The sequence below is a fragment of the Blennius ocellaris genome (genome assembly GCF_963422515.1).
Source record: "Blennius ocellaris genome assembly, chromosome: 8".
Taxonomy (NCBI): Eukaryota; Metazoa; Chordata; class Actinopteri; order Blenniiformes; family Blenniidae; genus Blennius; species Blennius ocellaris.
Genome location: NC_137657.1, coordinates 25,321,683 through 25,346,895, shown reverse-complemented (window position 1 = coordinate 25,346,895; position 25,213 = coordinate 25,321,683). Strand labels below are relative to the sequence as shown.

General features: G+C 38.8%; 1 long non-coding RNA gene across 1 annotated transcript in view; it reads right to left on the bottom strand.

The window, feature by feature from the left end:
- The window catches only part of LOC308132976, a 63,703-nt gene that overhangs the window by 32,843 nt on the left and 5,647 nt on the right, over nt 1-25,213 (bottom strand). The window contains exon 2 of the long non-coding RNA XR_013936712.1: nt 14,107-14,190. This is a non-coding gene — a long non-coding RNA (uncharacterized lncRNA). The remainder of the gene's footprint in view (nt 1-14,106; nt 14,191-25,213) is intronic.

Sequence of the window (25,213 nt, the reverse complement as noted above, 5' to 3'; positions counted from 1 at the left end):
TAAAGCTGAATCGCCATGGATTTATAGCCATAGTACCCGGTTCCCAGAATGCAATGTCACTCTGTCACGCCGTCATCAATCTGCTGTCTGCGACCGGAGACAAAGACGGGAGAAAAATCACCGTTCAAAAAAGTAGCACAACAAGCGAGAGCGCCGCTCCGCCGCGCAAATGATCTCGTTTTTATCTGCCGCCTGTCCGTCATAGGTGCAAACGCGTCCGCACAAAGAGCCCCATTCACTCCGCACAAGTCCGGGTGTAGCCACATCAGGCATCATCTACTACTTCCAGATTGCACAATTAAGAAGGGGCTGGTCGGGTGCCAAATGCGGCCATTGTAGCAAATGAATACACCTTTTTGACGCCAAAGCCTTTCCAAGACATTTAATCTTCATTAAGCTCTAAAAAAACCTGCGGCGCTGCGAGCCGTTTTCACACGTTAACATCCTCCCGTGACAAAGCATTAGCCTCAAATGGACAGTAACTCCCAAAACATGTTCTCCTCATAGTTTCCTGATTGCAGATAAAAAATCATTTCCAGTCTGAAAACCTTCCTGAACTCTGCCCACTAATCCGCCTTCATTGCTTATGTACTGTCACCCCCTCCGAGTGATTCCCCATGATCTACACACGGAGGTATTAAACATCATAAATCAGCTTCATAAAGGAAGTCTATGAGATTCTGTGGCTTTTTTTTTTTTTTTTTAGGAATAAAAGAAGAAAAAAAAACAACCTAAATCCTCATGATTAATGTGCTCTCAAACCCCTCTCATAGCCATGGTAACTGGGGCAGTTTGCCACGCCATTTAGAGGATCCAGGCACTGACATAAAAGTAACATTCCCCCCCCCCCCCCCTCCTTCCTCTCTCACAAGCCCAACTGCCCCCCCCCCCCCCCCCGAACAGTCCCTCACCACTATCTCCTCAGCTTCAAACGCTTGAAGAGTTTTCCGACTTGTATTAATTCAAACGCCGTTACGTAACACTACAACAAGGTTTTTTTTTTTACAGTAAGGCCACGTTTCGCGTTCGGTCGAGAGACTTTCTTCTTTGTGAGAAGATCTGGACGAGGAGAAACCCGCGTTTCACATAAATCAGAATCTTTTATAGGAGACAGGACATGGCGATTGGATTAAACACAGGTAATTACTCCTAATAATCACAGAGAGAAACAGACGGGGCTGAAACAGATGTCTTCACGTGGCATTCCTGAGCTCGTGTTTTAACGGGATTTTTAAAGACTAACGGGGTTTTTTTTTTCACAGCAGGACAAAAAAAAGATCTGCAAAATCTTACAATATTTTTGTCGGCTTGTAACATGAATACAAACTGAAATGTCTTGAGAACCCCCCCCACCACCCCCCCCAAAAAAAGTCACTTTCTGTACATACCCACTAAAAGTGAATAGTTACACCTAACAAATGCACGCTTTCAGGGAAATAGGACGGCGTTTTATACGCCGCCAATAAAGCAGAGCATACTTTTTTAGGTGTACATAAAACAAAATGCTGAGGGGACCTACGGAGTGCAGAGGCAAGAGTAAACGAGAAGTATGGACATTAAAAAAACGAGGAGAGGAAGAGGAGTGTGACAGAGCTGAGATTATAAGTTGGCTGTCGACGCCTTGAATCCGCCAGCCGTCTGATGTGAGCCTCCTTTAATTTACTGTGTCAATAACGCGGCTGTGGAGACGCAGTCGGCATGATGGATGGACACGTTTTGCATGGACTTCCCTCCAAAGTGCCAATTGTTGAACGTAAAAGGAAAGACAGAGGGGCGGTGGGTGGGGGGGGGGTGTAAATAAATAAAAAGTGCCATTATCTAAATCAACCTATATGCCTTTGATGCTACGTGTTGCGTTTCCTTCTCTCTGTCTTTCTCTCTCGGGAGCTGGAGTTCTCTTAGAGCCCTTTTCCATTTATGAAGCATCAATATCCTCTTCAGACGATTAGCCTCCGACGGTTAGCGCTGGATGTTAATGCTGTTTGTCTTCTGCCGTTCCGACTTAGACGCTACGAGTTGGAGGCGGATCGGGAGGGGGAAGCGACGCAGGAAAAGTCCAATTTTGCCGGGGAAACATAACAATAGACAAAGTAATCTTGAAAGAAAAAAAAAAGGTTTGATTTACCTTCATTACAGCTAAGGACTTGACTGCTTCCTCAGACAAAAGTTCTGAGCAGGAGGCCGCAAAGTTCAATTAAAGGAAGAGTGGAGAGGTGAGCATTGATTTTAAAGACAGTATTTCAAACTGCACCCCAGAGTCCAGGGAAGGGCTCTCACACTGATGACACTAATACTTGAGGGAAATTCATGTTAGTTGGTGTCTAGACGTTTTATTACTTGGAGTAAAGCACCAAAGAATGACTCTCTCTCTCTCTCTCTCTCTCTCTCTCTCTCTCTCTCTCTCTCTCTCTCTCTCTCTCTCTCTCTCTCTCTGTCTGTCCCTCTCTTTCCATTTACAAGACTTACAAGACTCCGCTAAAAACTTGAAGACCTAAAAGTTCTGCTTGGTTGACATCTCTCAATCACACTCTCAGACGATTTGGTAAAAGTTAGCTTCTCAGTTCAAAACCTCGGACTGAAATATCGATAGATCCGATGCCACATATATTTGATATTTACATTGTAGTTAATATTTACTTAATATTTAATGTTGTCTGCGTACAAGCACTTCTTGTGTTCTGTCCCATTTATGTTCACTCCTTCAACTCATTGGAGAGATAACAATTTACCTTTATCGTAACAGTTGGGGATGTGTACAGCTTTTAATCATCTTGAGTTTGACGTAGTTTTATCAAAGGTATGAAAAGTCCTATTTCTTAGGAGTTGGTAAAACAACTCCTTGAATGTGTGATTAGTTACACTGCGGCTGTATAACCCCCATAACCACTAACACGGCCATGCAGGCCTGTGTGGAGCTCAGAACAAGTTTTAATAGCTATAATGCGAAACAAAATACTTTTTTTTACTCTTTATTTTACTGCTTTCTCTCACCACATAAAGTTAGGATTACTCTCACACTTCAGGCTTTTTGTACAAAGTATCAGTATTGGTTTTTACCTGGTATTTAGATCAGGGGGAAAAAAGAAAACAGTAGTAATAATACACATACTGTAACTGGTTTACATTTCTGAACCGTGAAAAACGACTACAAACTTTAAGCTTTTGATTATTCTGTCAGTGTGGTGAAGCACCCTCAGTTGAGCCAGTTAAGAGTTTTATTGAGGCTATTTTTTTTGACTGTGGTGTGATCCCAACAGCATTGTTTGATTAAAAGCCATTGAATCAATCTCTTCATGACATGATCTGCACAATATAAACACTTCAGATCCCATACATGTCTGATTTTAGATCGATTCTCACATTGTGTTATCAATATTTACACAAACGATACTATTTTCAGTTTGGTTCTTATTTTAGTATTATTTGTCTGGTTGGTTAAACTACTTCTGCTTCCACAAGTGTTGAGATAATTGCTGATGGCTTACACACGCCAGAACTGGAACTGAGCTCAACCATAGGAATCTATGTTTGTTTGCTGTCATTTCAATAGCTACAGTTCAAACTAAAACACCTTTAAATACTTTCTTTGATCACATATCCCTACTATTCTGCAAAGTATTGCTGATAGCAGCTACGGTTTTACACGATAATGGGTCGGAAATTATATGGGCGGAGTCACACATCACCATTTCTGTCCCTCCTGATTTGACCCATAAAGTAACAGTAAAAGTTCAAAAGTACCCTTTTCAGCTAAATCCCAAATCCACACTGTATGGGACATTTTTCACAGTTTTTTGTGATTTTTCTTTTCCCAAAACAGTTTGCTGAACAGTGTGCTTTTTGTGTACGCGCTCCCAAAGGCGTGTCAGATAGTAATCTTTACGTCTGGCCTCTTTCAGAGCCAAGAACTCAGAATGATGTTTCTTCTCACAACATGACAGTTGGCGATGAAAAAGACTGATGGTGCTAGTGTGCAGAGAGACAGTTCAGTTATATACAGTATTTAAAGATTCCCTTTTTGACAATGAAAAGCTTCCGCAATAAATAACAATGTGTATTTCCTGTGGTGGTTCTGCGAATCAAATCAAGACAATGTAAGAGTGTGGGACCACAGATTTCTCAACTCATAATTAAAACTTGAAATATACTATTCGATATACCAAACAACTGGTGGGCGAAACTTTATCATGTATCATATATAACTTTTAAAATTCCCAGCAGGACACAGCCTGGCAAATACTCTATATTATTTCTGGAATTAAATATGTCTTCACAATGAAAAATCAAGTAAAATCTGATCAATAATATGGATTTATTAAACTTTAAGCAGAGCTTGGATGTTTTTCTCCCCAATAGAAGCAGCAAGCTTAGCTTAGGTTCACCAGATGATCCAATCCAACCAAGGAAATGAAAAAAGAATTGCAAAAAAGCATTATCATAAAGGTTTCAATCACCATAAGAAATGAACACTTGACCTTGTTCGTGTGTTGCTGTGATGGATGTAAGTGTCTTACTGTGTTCAAACTAAAGAAACGTCAATACCTCTAAACATCTCAACGTACACCAGAAGAAATTGTTCAAATAACATTTTGTTAATATCAAGCTTAATTTTCATTCAAAAGCTTCAGACTGTTAGATATTTTCTATGCGACATTGAGTAAATATAGATTTTCCTCATTGATTCATACTAATGCTATAGTTACTTAGCATACTATGTCAGTATTATACTCGTTGGAGAATCTGTGGTCAAACTGTATGTAACCCCTGAAATAAAAATAAATCGATACCACTGCCTTGGCTATTTTAATCAAAAACAATAATCAATTTGATGCAATATACAACAATGTGGATTTTAAATTAAAATGATGACAAATGGCTACGTCATAGTTTCAGGATCTACGTGCTGTACATCACAAAGACGGCCAACAGATAAATACGCCAACCACCATTGTCCATCTTAACCATTAGAAATGAGTCCGTTTGACATGAAAAATCAAGATAATTTTAAGAATTTCTACAGACACGTGTCACACATAAAACAGCTTCAAAGACTTTTTTACGGGTAGTTTCTTTGTTGCATTTTTAGGTCACTGCATAAAACGAAAAAGTTTTACGATGGCGAGAAAAATAGTCAAAGTTACAGCTAAAAAGTCTAAAATATTCCTTTAAACTTTAAAATATGTAGCCTATATCACTAAACCCATTTTCTTTAATTTGTATATAAAGTGCAAAGATTCAGACTTTAAAGGAGACACACAGACACTGACACACACACACACACACACACACCCACACACACACAAACTGAAGTTGATTAGCAGGGCTCCTGTGAGTGTGTGTCACGTTTTAGTGGAAAATTACAGCTCTTTCAACAATTCCTCAGTCGGGATCCCATTCTAAAGTGGATTTTATCTGCAAATCACAATTATTTTGTTCATGCTCTGTTTTAATGGGCACACCCGCTGGGCTGAAGAAGACACTTCTCTATTCATAAATGTATTACTGCTGGGGAATCATTAACTTATTGTTAGCGGCGCGACTGATGGCTTATTGACATGACAACATTCAGCCGACACTTTTGTCTTTAAGCCGTACATCCATATCACTGAAAACAATGTCATCTACCCCATTTTCACCACTCCCCCTCGTGTGTTTGAGCTTAGTGGAAGGCTTTTCAGTGGCCGGGGGGGGGGGAAGAGAAGAAGGAGGAGGAGGAGGAGGAGGGGGAGGAGAGAGTAGCAGAGAGATAAGTGTCGGCTGGGTTTGTGAAGAGGTTTTTTTTTTTCCTTTATGATGAGGAATAAGAAAGACAAAAGCAGCAGTGAATAGGACAGGAGGGGTGTGAGATGATGTTCAAATCACAGTTGGCTGGAAATGATATACTGCCTGCTGAAGAAAAGCGCCGATTAAAAAAAAAAAAAATCCTAAATAGTGGCAAAACAGAGCGCGGAGGCCATAAATTGCCATGTGTAGATCATCCGAGGAGCGTCTGGAAGACGCGGCCGGGCCGTCGGGACAGTTTGCACAGATGGTGGCCATCCTCGGTCAACACTCAAATAAAAAAAGAAAAAAAAAAAACTCCTCTCCTTCTCTGTGTCCAGCTATCCTACTCTCCATGAATGCAGATAAAAGGACCGGGGGGGTGTAAAAGTGTTTAAGCAGGCAGAAGTTGTAAAGGAGGAGGAAGAGGGGAAAAGAAGGGGGGGTGGGGGTGAAGAAAGGGAAAAAAAAAGCAGAATCTCTATTCACTGCTTGTGCAATCCTTTCTGCCTTGTTGAACTTTATTAAATTCTGTCGTTCTCTCCTTCCTGTCTGGCTCCCTTTGTCAGCTCCTCCTCATGCGTAACTCTCGAGGTGTTGGGGGGGTGGGGGGGGGGGGGGTCCAGGCTGGAGGAATGTGTTGGTGATAATCATACCACAATGTACCAATAAGAATCCCATTGAGATGAATCAACAATCTGGAGCACTGACAGTGTGTTGGCAGCTTTCTTCTTTTTTTTTGTTTCCTCCTGAGCTGTAATAGATGTCATTGATTTGGTCGTATGATGGAAGCCCAAAAAAGAACCGAAATTTTTTTTTTTTTAACACATCTTAATATGCTATTAAATTTTGACTAAATTGGGACATTATGTACAACATTTTTCCAACAGTTCTGAAGCAACAGCTGCTTCTAAAGCCTCATCACCATCCAGGCAAAGTGACTGTTTTACTCATCGGATCATTAAAATAGAATCAATTTGAAGAAATTAGTGGGAAAAACTATTTCTTCCCCCCCCCCCAGACTTTGCAGGTGACCCTCGCTACGACGTTAAAAAAAAACTTAAAAACAAAAAAACAAAACAACAACAACAACAAAGCTGTTGAAAAAAACCTGCACAGACGAGCTTCCTGCAGCCACGTTTTACCTGTTATCTCCGCGTGAGCGCCTCTCTGCAGCACACGGCTCAGAGCACCGCTGGGTCTTTGTGGCGCTCGCGCACAGGAGCTGTTAGCATGCGACAGGTGGGCTGATGCTCTGCTCAAAACCGAGCACACGGGAGGATTTGTGCAAGAATTTAGCGCGTCTGGGAGCAAATGTGTTCACTTGGACGTTATATCCAAGACAGTAATGAAGAGATTTAAGACAACCATGAACAAAACTCCATTAACTTAATTTCTTTTTTAGGAAACATTAACTGTTGCAAAATACAGTGAACTGCTACAAAAACCAAAGTGTCCCAGCAGGTCAATCCACCCTCACTGTGTCTTTTTGGTGTAAACGTATATTGTTTTCAATATGTCGCCGCGTAAACGTGGAACCTCTGAAATGAGACGCAAAAACGATGCATTCTCGCTTGACACGTCGCCGTGTTAACGAGGACGAATACAACAAAAGTCATTTTTACACATTTTAAAAGTCTGGATTGGACTCTCTCATCAGCCTGTATTAAACCACGAGCCATAACCAAAACTTTCAGTGATCAACATATTTCTTTTTTAATGATTCTGATTCAAAAATGGGGAATTTGTTGACACAAAGATCATTTCAGCAGCTTTACCAATACACCCTTAAAGAGACTTCTATTTCTATTTGCGTAAATGTTTTCTGTTTATTTATTATCTCAGCTGTATTTCAAAGAACCATACTGTCCATTCTGCAGTGTGAAACATTATACATGGAAACAAACTCATTAACATTAACATTTTTTTTTTTAAATATTACTGTCAACAACGTATAAAGGAGTTTGATATAAGATGAAAATGTTTAATATTGCAAACACACTTAGACGTTTTAATCTTTTAAAATGTAAAAATATAAGTGTTAAACACTTCCACGGATCCACGGGCAGTGACATGGACCAAAGCATTCAGAGGTAGTTATTAGGGGGATTTTGTGTTTGTGCATCCACTAATTGAACATTGAACTAACATGACTATGGGGGGGCAAATATTTAATTTGTTTTTAATAAGAAAGTGGGGATAAAATCCTTTCTCCCCTTGTATATAATTTCATCCTCAACAGTTTGAGAGTGTTACATGACATTATTACTTCATGGAACATGTTTTTTTTTATATATTATACACTAGAAGTTCCAAACAATAGAAAACACAAACAAACAAAAACGCATACTACAAAATTTATTTTATATTTCACTGTATTTTGTCCTGGATTGAGTCAGAAGTGTGATCTCTATGTTAAAGTTGCTACATATTTGCACAAAAAAATTTATAAATCAAGCGAAAAGCATCATGCATGTTGACTTTACATCAATAAGTGACACGTTTTCTTACGTCTGATGCAATCTGCAGGCCGGGGATGGAATATTTAGTCAGTTCTTCTTGGATTAGCAGAAGTACCTGTTGACAGGAGAAGTTTTTTTCTTCCCCTTCCTCTGTCTGCCTGAGAGACGAGTTTGGTCTTGAAGTATGTCTGCGGCGCAGCCATTCATTACGGCAGCTATGAAAGCCGGGCTAATGGATATGAAAGTCAGATCAATTGTCCAGGAAAGAGAGATTAGAGACGGATGAGTCACCATATTCCTCCTTCTTGACAACCATGTCGTGCCCCGCAGCCTCTCCGGAGACGTCGCAGATTGATGCCTATCTTTCATCAAGCGCCCGCTTTAATCTGACATGTGCTTCATAATCATATAAGAAAAGAAAATATCATTCAAAAAAATCCCATTCTCTCTCCCTCCCGCGGAGGGGAATATATACATTTAAGAAAGCTTGACAGTAGCGAGTGTCTTTATCCATCGATCGCGTTGTGGTGAAGACAAAGCGAGAGAGAAGGGGGGGAAAAAAAAGGTGGATAGGAGATGAAGAGAGAAGAATAAAAGGGGGCCGCTTGCGTAAAACAAACAGTGATTGTGAAGTGACATTCTGGGAAGAAGTGGCAGACTCTCTCCTGGTGCCGGCCAAACAAACAAACACAGGGGCGAGACAAAGTGCAATCACTGACCTTTGTTCAAAGAAGCCATCTAATCTGTTTCCACTTTACTTAATTAGAAAAAGCAGAGGGATTTTTAATGTGCGCAGTGTTAATGGGAAACAGCTCACAGGTGCTAATTAAAAAGAGGGAGGAGAAAGAAAAGAAGAGGGGGGAAAAAAAACAAAAAACTGATCTCTTTGGTAACTTTGAGTCCATCAATCTATATATTCATCCATTAGAAACTTGGAGAACTTATCTCTGATTAGACGCTCGCTGGGTTTTTTTAAAAGTCGAATAATGAGGCGAGTATTAGGAAGTCTTAGTATTTATACTGGAAATGAATCCTCAGACATGAATTACAGGCTGGTGGAAGCTTAGTAATTTAACTTCATTTGGCTTCACCCCCCCCCTCCCCACCTTCCTTCCCATTACCCAGAATGCACGGGTGTCCTTGAGGTTGCGACTCCATTCATTTTAAATGAAGACAGCTCTCAGCTGCTCTGACAAAACATCTCACATGAAGGTAATGGAGGTGGACAAGTTAGTTGTCCACACAAAAAAGGAAGATATTTACAGGTAATGTGAGATTATTCGTCAACTTCTACAGAAATGAGCCTTATTTAACCAAATTTTGAAACCCAAATAGTTATGTATAACCAATTCTCCCTATTAGAAACAATGTTAATGTTTACACAGCTATGTCACAAAAGGTCTTTTTTGTCAAATATGAACCTTTTTTTTTTGGGGGGGGGGATCATAGTTGTACCATTTTTCTTCTCTGTGTGTGACTGGAAGTTTTGTCTCTTATGAATCAAAAACACTAACAATGGAAAATCTAAACATTTTGGATTTTGGAAGTATATGGTATTTCTCAATGACATTGCACTGATCTGTCTTGACCCTCTTTGATGTATTCCAGGTATTTTAACCGTTTATGGTGGTACATTTCAGAGATTGAGTGACTTTGATCATCATGAGGCTTGAATTCATCTTCACTATCTGAGGGACACATTTTGATCTCCAACAAGTATTTATGAGAATTATGGCAGCAAATTCAATCACAAAATAAACCAGTATATGGTCATTTTAAAATATGTTCTATGAATGATAATAACAATACATCAAAGTTATGTTGCACTTTTTTATAAACTCAAAGATGCTCTTCATAGCAAAAAAAAAACAAAACAACAACATTAGATTGAATTACTGATTGCAGAACACGGTCTTAGGCTGAAATTGATGTTGTGGGTGTCCGTCCAAATAATCTGTGTTCTCAAAATGTATTTGGTCAGCTGGTGGGGTCGGGGGACTTTTTTTGTTGTTGTAATGCATTCTGGATGACTAAATACATTGTTGTAGATCATCCTGCATCCTATATCCCTTCTTGTTTTGTTAAAAAGTTGTCTATTTTTCTTTTAAGGTGATGGTTTAATTTCAATGGAGATCAGTTGCGAATTTCGTACTTGAGCCAATAATTCACTATATTTCGGTGAAGAAAGGATGGATTTAAATGTAAACAATGACCAGAAGAAAAACTATTGTTGCAATTAAAGCAGAAAAACACAGATTTCAAAGAGCTGAAGGGGTTTTTTTTTGGACTCACTCAAACATGTATTCATATTTTAAGGCAACACTTGATCAAACAGGAGGCATTTTTACGGCTGGGAAAATTAAAGCAAACTTTCTTTATGTTCATAAAAACTACTGATTCGTCACTGATCTCTATGTAAATCACAACTATTAGCATAATGTATTCACTGTTTGTAAGAAATGTATTGCCTCATGAAGAGTCAAAGTCTCTTTGCAAACTGGGGTCCTCCTCATACATCCCACCCAGCGACAGAGAAAAGCCCAGATTCCTCCAGTAGCACATGAGCTCAGCCTCATGTTATGTGGCTGTTGCCACATTAAAGCCCCCCGTGCTCGGGCAGTGTGTGGTCTGCCTCTCAGGGACGGCAGGGGACGCAGGAAACAAATTAGCTTTCTTGACCTTGGCCCAAGTTTCCCTTCCTCCTCCTCCTCCTCCTCCTCCCCTCTGCCCTTCATCTGGCCACTTCAAGGGTCAGCTGGATGACAACGCGCCTCTGTTGTCCTCCACAGTGGGGATATATTCAGATGAGAGGCTCACGTCAGTGACGCGCATCGTGGGAAACGAGGTCTATGAGTTGAGTTTTTATACGTGAGGTCAGCTGGATGTGGTCGGGATGATTGCCGGGCAGAAATGTCATATTTATGGGTGCAAGGATGAGTCAGTAAGTTTGAGTTGACAATGTGCAAAGAGAGGGGGAAAAAGTCTTTGTAGCTTCAAACAAGGTCAAAGGGGAGCATGAAAGGGTTAACATGAGGATGCATGGAGGCAGATTAGTCTCAGTTTGGGATTAAATTGGAACAACTTGAAGATTTCCAGACACCAACAACGTTAAATGTTACAGTAATGCATTTTTATAGGATTTTTTAACATTAGTGTTTGCTGCTATTTTTCACAGCGTTCAAACTTTACAGTATGTTTTACAGTAGCAACTTCACTTTTTTAGTTGCCACAGTCGGGAGAGTAGCGTCATTGAGATTGTTATTTTTGCAATACGAAAACAAATCAACAGAATACAAGAGATTTCTGCAGTGATTTAATCCAAACTGTAAAAATACCATCACGATTTATTCCATTATCATTTTCTAAAATATAATTTAAACTAATAATTAAAAAAATAAACGAGTAAATATACATATATTTTTTTTTTTTTAACAAAATCTAGTATTTCACAAGATTACGCTTTTTTTTAATGTAAAATAAAAAAATAAATTGATGGAAGCATTTTAGTTGACATAGTACGAGCATCTAAAAAAATATTCAAATTCAAAACCTTTCAATTGAATGGATTTTTTTTTATAGATGCACAATATGGTTGTTTACCAATGTAGTGTGACGTCTACTGTCTAATCTCAATTCTGTGCATGAAAAAAAAATTGCAGTACACATACACTTTTAAATGCAATACTGTGGAAAATCACAATAAAGAACAGTAAAGACTGGATAATATCACAATCATGTTTTTTTTCACTGCAAAACAAAAAAATCTAATGTATTGTCATCTATTGTGATTTTCTGCAGCACTAAACACTTTACTTTAACTTTCTTTGTGAGTTATAAACACCTAAAATTGTGATTATTCACAGTATTAAACTTTTCTAAAGTCATATTATCTATAAAATTATAATCCCACAAAGTCAAGTGCTGTTAACTGTTATTTCTTGTACATAATTTCGTACATAATTGAAATAGTTTTGTGAGTATTTCCAATAGTAGGCATCCATAGATCACACTGCAGTTGAAAATCACACTGATAGCTATATTTTACTAGTACTAAAACATTATGGATACTGCAACGTTATTGCATTGTTGTGAGATTTCCACAGGATTGTCATCTATTGTGATTTTCTGCAGTATTCAAAATTGTGTTTTTCAGGGGGTTAATAACGAACACATATCGTTGTGATTTTCCACTGAACTGCAGTGTAGTTATTTCAACCAGTTCAATACAGTATAAAAAACTTAACCTGATTATTGACAGTATTGTATCCAACGTTTCCAGTTTGTAATTGTTGGTCATTTGCTTGTTTTCTTTGGGGTTTTTTTTAATGTATTTTGTGAATACTGGCTTTTTTAAATTCTTATCGTAAATTGTTATCATTCTAAAAAAAATATTATTTAAATATTTGTAATATTTAATTATGTATTCTTATTTAATGTTCTTAATTTCACACATTTTTGTGCCATGTGGAGTTTGGACATAGCGATACCGACGACTTCTTATATTTCCTTTTTACCTGTTGCTTAGTTGTGTATAGTTTACTGTGCTTTCAGTGTAGAACTTTTAGAATTGCAAACTTTCATTAAGGTGATTTTAAACCATTTTTACTGTAAAACACTATTGAAAAAACAATAATTAGCTGCACAGAAACACAGTAAATGACTGCGAACATGTTTATTCTCTCCAGATCTTGTGAAGAAGTTTGGATTCTCTTGTAATGAGCGGCCTTTGGCTGCAGCGCTGAACAGAAACCTTTCAAATGACAGTTATCGGACTGTAACGCCAACCAGCAAAAAAAAAAAAAAAAAATGTAATTCTCCCAGTTGGTGCAGAGGCACGTCTGTGTGCACGAGTGTTTGTCCTCAGAGCAAGAATAACCCGGGGAGTCCGGGGGAGGCGAGCGGCAGCAGCACTATATTAATGCTCATACTCGCCATTGATCTACCAGGACGCCTTAATCTGGCGGGCAGCTTCCTCCCTACGTATATTTCATAATGTGATACGCGGTGCATCGATAACAGCGGTAAGGGCCTGTACTCCCTCACGCTGGCTCACAGCGCTTATTGATCCCGCCGTGAAGTAAACATGTCTTTAACACATGGGACTGTCACTCCTGGCAGAAATAACCCCCCCCAAAAAAATCCCAGAGAGGCGAGGCCTTCGTTAGCGGACGCTCTTAACGACGGCGGGAATCGATGGTTAACATGACAAGATATCATCTGGGGGGGGGAAAGTTAATAACCGTCTGGATGGAAAATGAGGAGGTTAAGAAAGAGAAGAAAAAGCGGCGGGTCTGTGTGGTTCAGGAGAGAAAAACACATGTTTATTGCTCACCACTTTTAAACTCCACTGCAGCGGGGATTATTTATTCGCTGTATGATTCAACTAGTGTTCTGGGAATGGATCAGGGGGAAAAAAAAAAAAAATGACATACAGTAAAGTGAGTCAGGGGCTTTGGCTGTGCACCAAATTGACCATATCCTTATGACTAAACGGTAGCTTAAGCCGGAGCAATTTCCTCAACATTTCCGGCAGGCAGCCAAGTAAAAATGATTATAGGTGTGAGCGTTGAGTAACGCCTTTTTTTTCTTCTTCTTTTTAATGCAATGCTCATGAATAGTTTTTTTTACACCGGCGCTGCCAACTGCTGCTTTGTTGTATATATTTTTCCATAGAAAATACATGAAAAGTGATTAAATCTGTGTTTATAAAGCACTCATTGAAATACGTATCAACTGAATGTTTTTTTGGCTGAAAGGTTTTCTTTGGTTTTACAACATTTTAATGAATAAAAACTCATGAATGCCATTGCTATTTTTTTTTTTTTTTTTAAGTCTTATGGAAAGTACAAAACTGACCAAAATGAGGACGTGTATCACAACTTACAGTTAGAAAATCTTCACTGGATGTTCTTAAGAAAATGTCCACAATCTGGTCATGACATCCTGTACAGTCCAAAGCACTAATATCCTGGAAAAACAAAAACAAACAAAAAAAACCATAGACATTAGTCACTCTCAGGATTCTGGTGTTTCGTAATAGTTATTGACAATTAACTGACAAGAACAGGAACTTTTAACTAAACAGGAAAAAAACAAACATCTGAAATGACTTTATATGGTCACTTGAATGATAAAGAGTTAATGTATTTTAAATCAATCAGGTTTTACTGAATACATTTACCATTTTCAAGCTTGGCTTTACTGTTGCTGCACAAAAATGTGCAAATTTATCATTAAAGCAACATCAACATGCACGTCATACAGGTTGCAAAGGACTGACTAAACCGCAATAAATGTTTACACGAACTGCACATTCATGCGCCAGAAAAAAAAAAAGGTAACAACTTAGAATACTAAAGAAAAAAGCATTTAATTGTGATTTAATCACAAACATATTGACATTAATTCATTGAAGAATGAAACTGACTAACAAAGAAGAATCGCTGTAATTCGTTAAGAACAAAACTCAAGGCACAGGAACGTTAATATTAACTGTTTAAGAGATGGCATTTATATTAAATCATATGGAATCTGGATCGAAAACTCATTTTTAGAGTGATATGCTATGCAGGGATCGAGCTGAACACCACAAAAACTAAATGAGTAATATTCCCATTGCAAATCAGACTTAAATCAAATAAAAACAGAAAAGCATTGGGAAATGAGGACGATCAGACATCCCATGTATTACTTTACTTTATATAGTCTAAAACTGAGATCAACCAAAACCTACACAGGGGAAACAGGTTTGATGGTATTTCTCCTCTTCATTTGCCACAAAATGCTGTAAAAACAAAAAATATGACTAACTTTTTTTAAACATAAAAATGTCTTAAAACGTCTTGTGTCTTCTGAGTGGTTCATTCCACATATGTTGACTAAAAATGCAGAGAAATGATTGCGTTGATTCAAGATTAAAAGTGAAGGAACTTTCATTCAACAGTTTAAATAGTTTGTCAACACGAATCTCACATTTAGAGTGCGATGTTATGCAATGAACTGAAGTCCATGTAGGTACATAATATATACATATACATATGTATAGGGAATATCATTATTATTCCTTCTCTTTGTCATTTAAAGTTAAAAAGTAACTTGTTGGCATATATATTTCTTGAGTGTTGAACTCTAACCAAAACTAAACATTCCTTCATTCATTCTTTCTCGTATGAACACATATATTTACAGATGAATTCAACCAAGTCAGTTAAATTGCTTTCGTATTACGTTAAATAATATACATTAAAAAAAAAAAAAAAAAAAAAGGTTGCATTTTACAGCCTGGAAAGGAGACAAGTGAATGTACAAAATGTCATTAAAAATAATAAATTAAAAAATTAAAAAATTACAGAAAAATATGGAAAAAAAGATTGAAAGAGAAAAAGTCTGACTTTTTAACCCAGAATACTATCTGGTATCATATAGTTACAATAACACGAACTGATTCATGTGACCTGTGTGTGTGTGTGTGTGTGTGTGTGTGTGTGTGTGTGTGTGTGTGTGTGTGTGTGTGTGTGTGTGTGTGTGTGTGCGTGCGTGCGTGTGTGTTTCTCTGAAGTGAGCTCACATGGCGGGCAGTCAGAGTCCAGACAGTAGGAAGTGAAAGTGCTTCAGCAGCCACAACACAGGTCAAATCTCAAACAGGCTTTTTTTCCGCTGTACAAGTGCAGTCGCTCTTCTCGTTTTACTGCGGGAGATGTTCAAAGAGCGAGCAGACGGGCTCGGCCTCAGGTTCGAGTGATGTAACGAGAGGACGACAGCAGGATTTAGAAACTGCAAACGCAGCAGCAGCAGCAGCAGCGACAGTGAATTGACTCAGTTTCTGCATCTAAATGAATCATGCGAGCTTCATAAAATGGCAATAATAAGACGCTTATTGCATGTCGCCAGGGTCAAGATTTAAAAAAAAAAAAAAAAAAAAGCATGAAGCTCAGCTCATTCATGAGCTAACTTTCTTTATCAAAAGACACAAAAAACTTCATGTTGAGGTTGCACAGTTTCCATTAAAAGCATTTTCCCCCCCCCCCACTCCCTTTTAATGGGCTGAACCTTGAAAAAGTGACACACTACGAGTCCTTCAGTTTGATTTTTATTTTGTCATTCTACTTGACATCAAGGGAGGTAGAGGAGGGCAAACTTGTGAGGTTTGACAAAGGCAGCGGCAGATGTGAAACGTGTGAAAAAATAAAACGAACGGGTGGGACGGCTATTTGTGTGCAATGAAGAAAGACATTAAAAAAAAAGAAACACAGCCTCGCGCTGAGATAGTTGCTCTAAATGAAATACCTGCAGATTGCATGTTGCTTTGCATTTGCGGGGGTATTCAATTTTAATTAGGGTTTTAGAGACATCTTTTATCAGACTGTCACTAATCTCTCTCTGTCTCCCTCCCTCTCTCTCTCACACACCCCTTCCTCTCTCTCTCTCTCTCTCTCTCTCTCACACGCACACCTTCCTCCCTCACACACACACACTTCACACCCCAACATTTAAAAAAATGCAAAAACAGCCATGAGAAAGGAACGACGGGGGTAAAAATACAAGATTTCATGCATCATGATTGTCTGACATTATCACAAAAATAAAGACGAAGAGCAATAAATTGGGGACGGAACTATTGTCCCATTTCATTTTGGAGACAAAAAAACCATTACCTCTACTTTTTAATTGCATTTTCTTTGGGGCAAAGGTGATAATTAATTTTGCTCAGGGAGGCTCGCATGAACCAAGAGAAGGAATATACAAAAAAAAAAAAAAAAAAAAGTTAAATAGTATTCTTGCCTTCAGTCCTGGAATTTTAATTCAAACATGGTTACTCTATGAAAACAGTGCGGGGTGGAGACAAAACACAACAGAAACTGAGGGGAAAATCACCTTTTTTTTTGGTTAAAAGTACAAATCTGTGATGGAAATCATAGAATTAAAATACACAAGGCCTGATTTATAAAGATTCTACATCAAAATCTGCATGAAGTGTCGAGTTAAAAAAAGATTTTGCGTGCACTTTGCACAAAGAATAACAGTCTGAGTGACATCATGCACAAACAGGATTATTCACCTACATTCTCTCCTCTTTAAACAAGAATAATCCGGTGCAGACTGGATCGTTTCTGTCTCTGTTCACTTGCATTCACCATGGAATGTCGTTTTGCACGAACATTGAGGTACAGCAAATCTGAAATTGTCAATAAGGGGGTAAAAGAAAAACCACAATATAGGAAATGATCTTTCAGAAAACCAAAGGAAAGATAACAAATACAAGTCATAGAGAGCCAGTTGAGGGAAAGCCTGTCATCACAACAACTGAAGGCGAAGATAAACAAGTGGTCATAGATAAATCAGAGTAAGTATGCAAGTAGTACTCCTCCCAGTATGTGATATTCCATATTCATGAAGCAAACACGCCAAACGCCTATTGTGTAATATCATATCTGCCCCCATTTTTATAGGCAGAAAGCTTGAGTAGATCAGGTTTACTACTTCATATCTAAGCAAATGCAATAATCAGGGCTGATAGTTTAGATTTTTGACATTTTGATTACTTACTTAGAGAAAAAAATCATTAAAAAAATATTAGGTATATTTCTGGGAAAGTTTCTTTTAGTTGATACCGATCATACTGGAGCGACCCTGTAATGTTAAGGCAATCCTATTATAATCTGAAACTAAAAATTAAACGTTGAATGTTGCTGATTTGGCTGGGGGGGGGTGGGGCGGGGGATTGGAGTGTGGCGGCGAGACGTAAGTGGACTGATGCCCCATTAACACAACAATGTTTCAAGCAAAAACGCATCATTTTTGCATTTTCACTTTAAAAAAGTTTTGGGTTTATGCGACCATGTTTTTGGAAACGATGTCCTGAAGCACTGAAAACGATGGAGTGAGAAAGTTGGGCCACTAGCGGATGCTGTTGTTTGTTTTTGTAATGAACACACACACACACGCACGCAGAGAATAGTGCGCTACAAATATTAACAATGGGAGTACGTGAACATCCATATAGACAGACGACCAAGTTGGATTGTTATAATGGTTGAAAAGCTATCAGTCCCAGAAGAACATGGACTGGGAGCCATGACACTCTTGTTGTTATTGTCCATCAACTCACACATGTGCAGAATAACTATTTACAAACAGTCACAGTGTGTATATGCAGCATCAGCATTTTAGAAATGATGCGTTTTTCCCTGTTTCCACAGAAACCAAGTCAGGTGAATGGAAAAATGTTATTCAAAACCAGAGACATGGAAGCGTGGTAGATTACGGCAACAACAAAAAAAAAGTCTTTGGTTTGACTTTAATGCTAAACATGCAGCTTATTGCACATATGTCCCAGCTAACATTGAGGTTATTCATACTTTTATATCTAATAAACCCTTCTATTTTCAAACAATATAATTGATTGGGTTGAAAATGTGCTTCTTGTATCATTGAGATGAGATTTAATGTATAAGGTCACCCCGTGACCAATAACAGTGGATACTGTGAGCTACTGTATATGAGTCTGGGACAAATTCAAGGATTTCTTGGACAATCTCAAGCACACACTTGGTTTTAATGTAATGTAACATTTGTTTTAATGTAACGTAAGATCATAAAAAATGTTTCAGGTGGAGCAAGTATTAACCCTTCTAGCTTTTAAATTGAATGGAAAAGCCTTCAACAAATATCCTTAATTCATTATAAGTATTGAAAAGTCAAACATTCAACCGAAACATAGTACTTGTTTTGTGCACCTTATGAAGTTGACAACAACTGTGTCAAATCACTTTAAATTACTGTGCCTTGAAATGTGTTTTGTGTTTTGTTTATAGTGATATACGTCAAGGTTTTTTTTATATGTACTAACCTTTAATATTAATGTTAATGTGTTTACTGACATGCCCGTTTTATCTTTTCGCTGCTGTATTTACCCTGGTATATACTTGGATTTCACTCGGGATTAGTATATATATATATATATATATAAGCGACATAAATGCATAAAACAATGAGTGGAGTTAGACTTTCACCGGTTCCCTGAATGTCAAAGGACTTCACATAATGATAAACTGAAAATAAATCCCCAAACATAAACATAAAACGAGGTTTAGTGGAGTTTGTCCCTTACAACTGTTTTAAAAATGGCAAAAAGCCCCAAAACAAAACACAATTATTTAGTTCAAACATGTAAAAAAAAAAAAAAAAGCTATAGCTTTAAAACAAAGGTGAATTCTGGCTATAAAATGTCCTCTTGCGCCCTTGTATTCTATCTGTGTGCGTCGTGGCGGTTTCGCCTGTCTCCCTCTCTTCATTCCTGGCCCTCTTCCATTGTTAGTCACCTTGTTTATTGGCTGGAGCAGCCGTGGCGTACTGGACATCATCTGAAACTACAAACGACAGGATGCAATAAGCTGGAGAATAGCAGCAATCTGAGGAAAGTTCTCCATTCACCAGAGCTCCCTAACTCTCTGTCTTCTTATCCTGGGCAGAAAATAAAAAAATCAATACGGGCTCACAGGGCTTGATAAAAGTGCCGGACAGGGGGAGAAGCAATGCTGGATATAGTAAATTAAAGTGATCAAAATTTTCCAGTCGACTCTGCCCGCAGCCTACATAAACTAACAACCCTGTCTCCACAACTGTCCATCATCCTCCTCCACCCACCATCTTCATCCTGTGCTTCGGCGTGATTTCAATCTCTCCATTTCACCGCTTTTTATTGGTTTTCTCGTTGCTTTTAATCTTGATTTTTTATTTTTTTTTCAACTGGGCCTGACGCATAAGTAAAATAACAGAAATCAACATAACAGAATGGTTGTTGCATTGTGGTCTGATAAAGAGGTATGACGCGGCAAAACAAATTGCATATGGAAACACAATCATTAGCCAGACGTTCCTCTCGTTTGACCATAATCCACCAGCTATTTCCATTACTCTTCATTTTTTTTTTTTCTTTTTTATCTCAGGTGACTCAAATCAATACAAAGTCTGTGCATTTGTGTGTAAACCTGTGGCTAATGTTAGCAAGTCAGTGTCCTTTTAAGAACATAGGAAGCAAAACAGGATCGATTATTCTTTGATTCTTTAATAGACTGAAAAATGTGATTATTAGCCAGACAAGGTGGGAGCAGAGTTTTAAATATATAATTCACGTTATCTCTGCTGCTCAATACAGCTGAAGTTTTTGCATAGCTCGTCAAATTGTGGCTACCATTAGCATAGCGCATAACGACGTTTTCGACTAATAAAAACAGGAAACTTTTGGTGAAACGTTCCTGTTTCCTGTCCATCTATAAAGCAACGGTGCTCGGAGCCATTGAAAATGCAACTTTTTGAAAATGGCTGCTTAGTTGGAACTTTTTGAAAATGTTCCGACGCTTCGAATATTTGTGTACTCACCAGTGTTTATGTTTATACTGTATAGTTCTAAGGGTGCATGTGTGTGGTGTCAGAACCAAAACAAACCTCAGCTTTGTTTCACTTGTGGTCTGGCATAATAACTACAATGTTTTCAGCATTCCTGCCATTTCTGCAAAAAAAAAATGGACATTGTTTTTAAATTGTTGTTGAATGAATACAAAACTTTTGTGAAAACAAAAACACAAATGGTCTGTTTTGATTTAAAACGTTGTAAATGGGGCTTTAAAGATATAAGCCCAGAGAAACTCAAAAAGAATGACTTCAGAAGAGATGAGCCCTAATGACATTATAAATCGTGCTGATTCAACCAGAAACAAAACACGAGTAGACCTCGTAATCTTGCAGTAAACAGCTTCCTTCAACGTATTTCTCTTATCACATGACGTATGACATCACAGTTCTTCTTAAAGTAGATCCCTTAATGTATCTGGGGCAAAGGTCTCATTTCTACGGCTGCAATGCATTTCGATTTTGCCCCTTCCCCACAGAGTCACAGCATTTTCAAAAAGTTCCACCTTGAGAGCTGTTTTCAAAATATTTAGCATTTTCAGTGGCTTCGTCGAGTAAAGGGATACCCGGAATGCTACCAAAAAAAAGTAGCTAGGATATGTACGGAAACCAAGCATGGCTTAGCGTAGTCAGGATAACTTTTAAAAACAACAACACTGAGATCAGTTTTTTTATTTCTCTATTAACAAGTAGGAATACTCTTCTGTCAAAGGACGGGGATGTAAATTGTCATTATGATCGAATCTAAGTCAGAGTACAACTACAGTAACAAAACAAAGGAGGATGTTTCAGCTGAATCAGCCCACTGCCAATTCTTACTCTTAAAAATAGTATTCTTTTGTTAGTTGTGCAAAAGGTATAATCCAAGGCCATGCATTTCAGACCTCGGCCTTCAGTAGTGCTGGTCTGAATCAATCCACCCCTCAATAACTTGATCATGGCCATAAAAACCATGTTATGATGCAGAGATGCAGCAGAAAGAGCCGTTGCATCACAGACGGACACTCGTGTAGCCAGGATAGAAGTGGACGGACCATTTGAAATGATCTAATAAGTATTCATGGACAAAACACAATGAACATCAGTCTGTAATTCAGATATTTTTTCTTAGGCTTGCAGAGAAGGCAGAGTAGGCCTCTTTACCACCACAACCGATTCCTCCGCTGTTTGAACCAGAAGAGAGCAGCGAGATTTAGCTTGAATCTGTAAATCCACTGACTGCAAAATGCAACACAGAAATGAAGTAACCTGCACTGTTGGTGATCATTCTTTGTGGCTTCATGACTGCAAGTGACACATCTCCCTTATTACAGTGTTAATATAAAATTATTCATTGGCACAGCTTTAATTAGACTATATTTAATCAAGGTAAATTGCAGCCCGGTAGCCAAGACAAGTAGTAGCCTCACGCCTCTTACAACCAGAGGTATTGCTAATGCTGGTGTTTCTCAAAATTAAGGCCATAAATTCTCAGGGAAATCAGTTTGCTGCTGCCTTTCCACCCTCATCTCACTTGTTTAGCAGCTGCCACTGCCTGGTCATGTGAAGCACACCATCTCTCAAGTGTGCCACGGGCATACAGTGAACACACCATAGTACACAAGCTGTCAAAATCATCATGTGAATGTTTACAATGCTTGCTGGGATTTAATAATACCACGCCAATTGTGAGTGACGGACGCCGCCACCTACACTGCCACAAATGTGTACGGCCACACGGACTAATTCAATTACGGTAATTCCGGCAGCAGCTGACTCACCGCGCTCGCGTACCCAACCCCATGCCAGCCCTCACACAGGGCCCCTTTGGCACCTTGTCCACCCAACTAGTAAGCGGGGATTAATAGGGGATTGGCCAATCCAGGCCGGTCTCATGGTGTGTGAGCTTTATCACAGAGCTAAGCTGATATTTGTGTAGGAAACTGGTGAACAGATTTCTGTGTGTCAGTGGAAGATGGGCTCAGTTTCTGATATGGCTCAGCAAAGCCGTTTGTACGTCAAAGGGATCGGCTTCAAAAAGAAACACCAGTGGCCTCCCCGGTCCGTCACTTTGGCCGCGGCCAGATATCCTGTTGACCCGGGTGAGACAGCAGACAGCCTTGAGACACTTAAATCCAGCCCTAACCCAGAGCAACACGCACATGCCCCCGGATGGTTCACACCAGGGCTCCACTTTCCATGCACCCACGGCGGCCTTCAGCCAAAACAGCCTGTCGCAGCCCTTCAGTCTGCTCTTCAAGTGCAACATAATACTAATGTAGGAACCACATGAGAAAAGCTGCGGGCTCCGTACTTCCTGACAGCACCCCCCCCCCCAAAAAAAACCCACTGTAAAGCTTCACTTCATGTCATACAATTACTCGCCGATTCAAGACAATGCTAAATCGAAGTAACGTTTGTGATCTGAAAGTGTAGAAACAAGCAGGTCAACGGATTACAAGTCAAATGTTCAAAGAGGGATTAAAGGCTGAATCCTATTTATCAATGTGTCTTATTAATCTTGTATTAGCCATGCAGCTCCTGACGGTCAGTCTCTGCCCTTCTGTTGCTGTATTTATCGATTTTAATCTCTCGATCAAGCATTCCAATTAGAAATGGCACAAGAGTCAATCCAATTGAAAAAAAAAAAAAAAACAGTTGGCAGTCCTGTGTTTAACACTTACAACCTGGAGGGGAGATTACAGGCAGGCCATCGCGTGCACAGTCGAGACGCAGTGACTTGAATGCATCAATCTGAAACTATTTGCCTAAGTGTTCCTGTAAGAGGCGCACAACAGCCAATTAATTGCTGGGCTTGGACTGTACTCTGCAGAGGGGTTCACGGAAGCGGCTAATCAAGTGATTTGAGTCGACGCATGAAGGAAATCTGATGCAGTGAGCACACAGATTAGGATTACAGCTTGGGCTGCACGAATTTAGGTGTTACGAATATGTGATAATATAGATCAGCTGTCGTCTCTGCTTTAGGATTCGTCTTTCACTTTTGCCACTAATTTGACTGGGGAGTTTGTTTACTTTCCTGTTTTTGATCATTTTTCATAATTTTTGTGTTGATGGGACTTCTCTATCAAATCTAAACTCAACAGTGACTTACTAAGGTTCTACATTGCACGCGGCAATCTGCACGCTCATGAAAAAAAAGACTGCACTTCCTCTTTGCATGAGTTCTGAAGGTGATTCAATGAGTGACAACTCGCAGTAGTATTCTCAAATTAGGCTTTGCCGTGATTAAACTGTTGATAGGAGGCAGATCTGCTGGTAATCGTATCCCTTCTGTGTTCAATTGCAGACTCAAACAAACTGATTAAATATGGAATTGGACAAGTTGGTGAAGACAAGTCAGCCACAAAGTCAAAGTTTCAAGTAAAACACAGGAAATCTTGGAATAAGAAATATCTCAAAATAAAGCCGACAAATAAAATTGACCTCAAAGGAGCCGGACCAGTAAATAATATCAATATAATCTATACATAATTAGAAATCTAAATGTCAGTCTTTGTTTTAGTGCAGCAAAGTGTCACTGAGATGTTCACATTTAATGACACACGAGACACCTACTCTGAATAGAAGAGCTGTGATTTCAACAACAGCATCCAACACTTTACCATGTACTCTACGCCTTACAAATCAAAGTAGATTTTTTTTTAACAACACTATTTACATCTTCAAAGGCATAAAACATTTGGCCACATGTCACTGGAACTAAAAAACATATGATGACTACAATAACTTGCAAGAATTATCTTAAACGTACGCGATGTCCTGTCCAATAATCCTGCTTCACCGCACAATGCAAACTAAAGTGCACCCCTGGTGGTTGAATAAATACATTGCAGTTCATAATTCTTTCTAACTTTCTATCACAGCTGGCAAATTTCCTCTTGCTGACCGGATTAGACTCTCTGGCGTCCCGACCTCCGTATGTTTGACATCCCTGCAGTACACGACCGTGATGTCTCAGTTTTCCTTTGAAGTATTCGTACAGATTTCGTCAATTCTCTGTGTATGTTTATGCATTTATATATTCTTCAGCTCAGTTTTGACACCCTTTGTTTGTTTGCATGCTAAATTCTATTCTGTGCTTTTGAGATTTTATTCTCTACATTTTGATAACTGTGCCCCTTTCTCCTGGCCCTGATTTACACCAGCTGTGACTGTCACTTTCTTGTTTTTTTGTAAAAATGTCATTGATTTTTCTGCTTCTGACTTAACCACCAGGTGCAGTTTAAGCAGGGTTGTCCATCAATTCAAATGTTTTTGTGAGTCAATCATGAAATGTCTGTGAATTAATCACAAACAAATGCTCCTTCTCTTATTTTGTCAACGTCCTGTCATTTTGGTTTTGCATTACATGGAGGCACAGTTCAGTCAGTCTCACGTTTAGGGTTGATGTACATGAGAGCCTGGAAACATACTGTCTCAGTCTTTTGAGACACCTGAATTCTGCATGTTGGTATTGCAATGATGATAAATGATGATACATTCTGAATCACCTTCAGAACTCATGCACATGTATATTATGTCGCACGAATTAGGACATTTGGAGCTGGCGCGCAGTCAAACGAAGTAAAAAAAAAAAA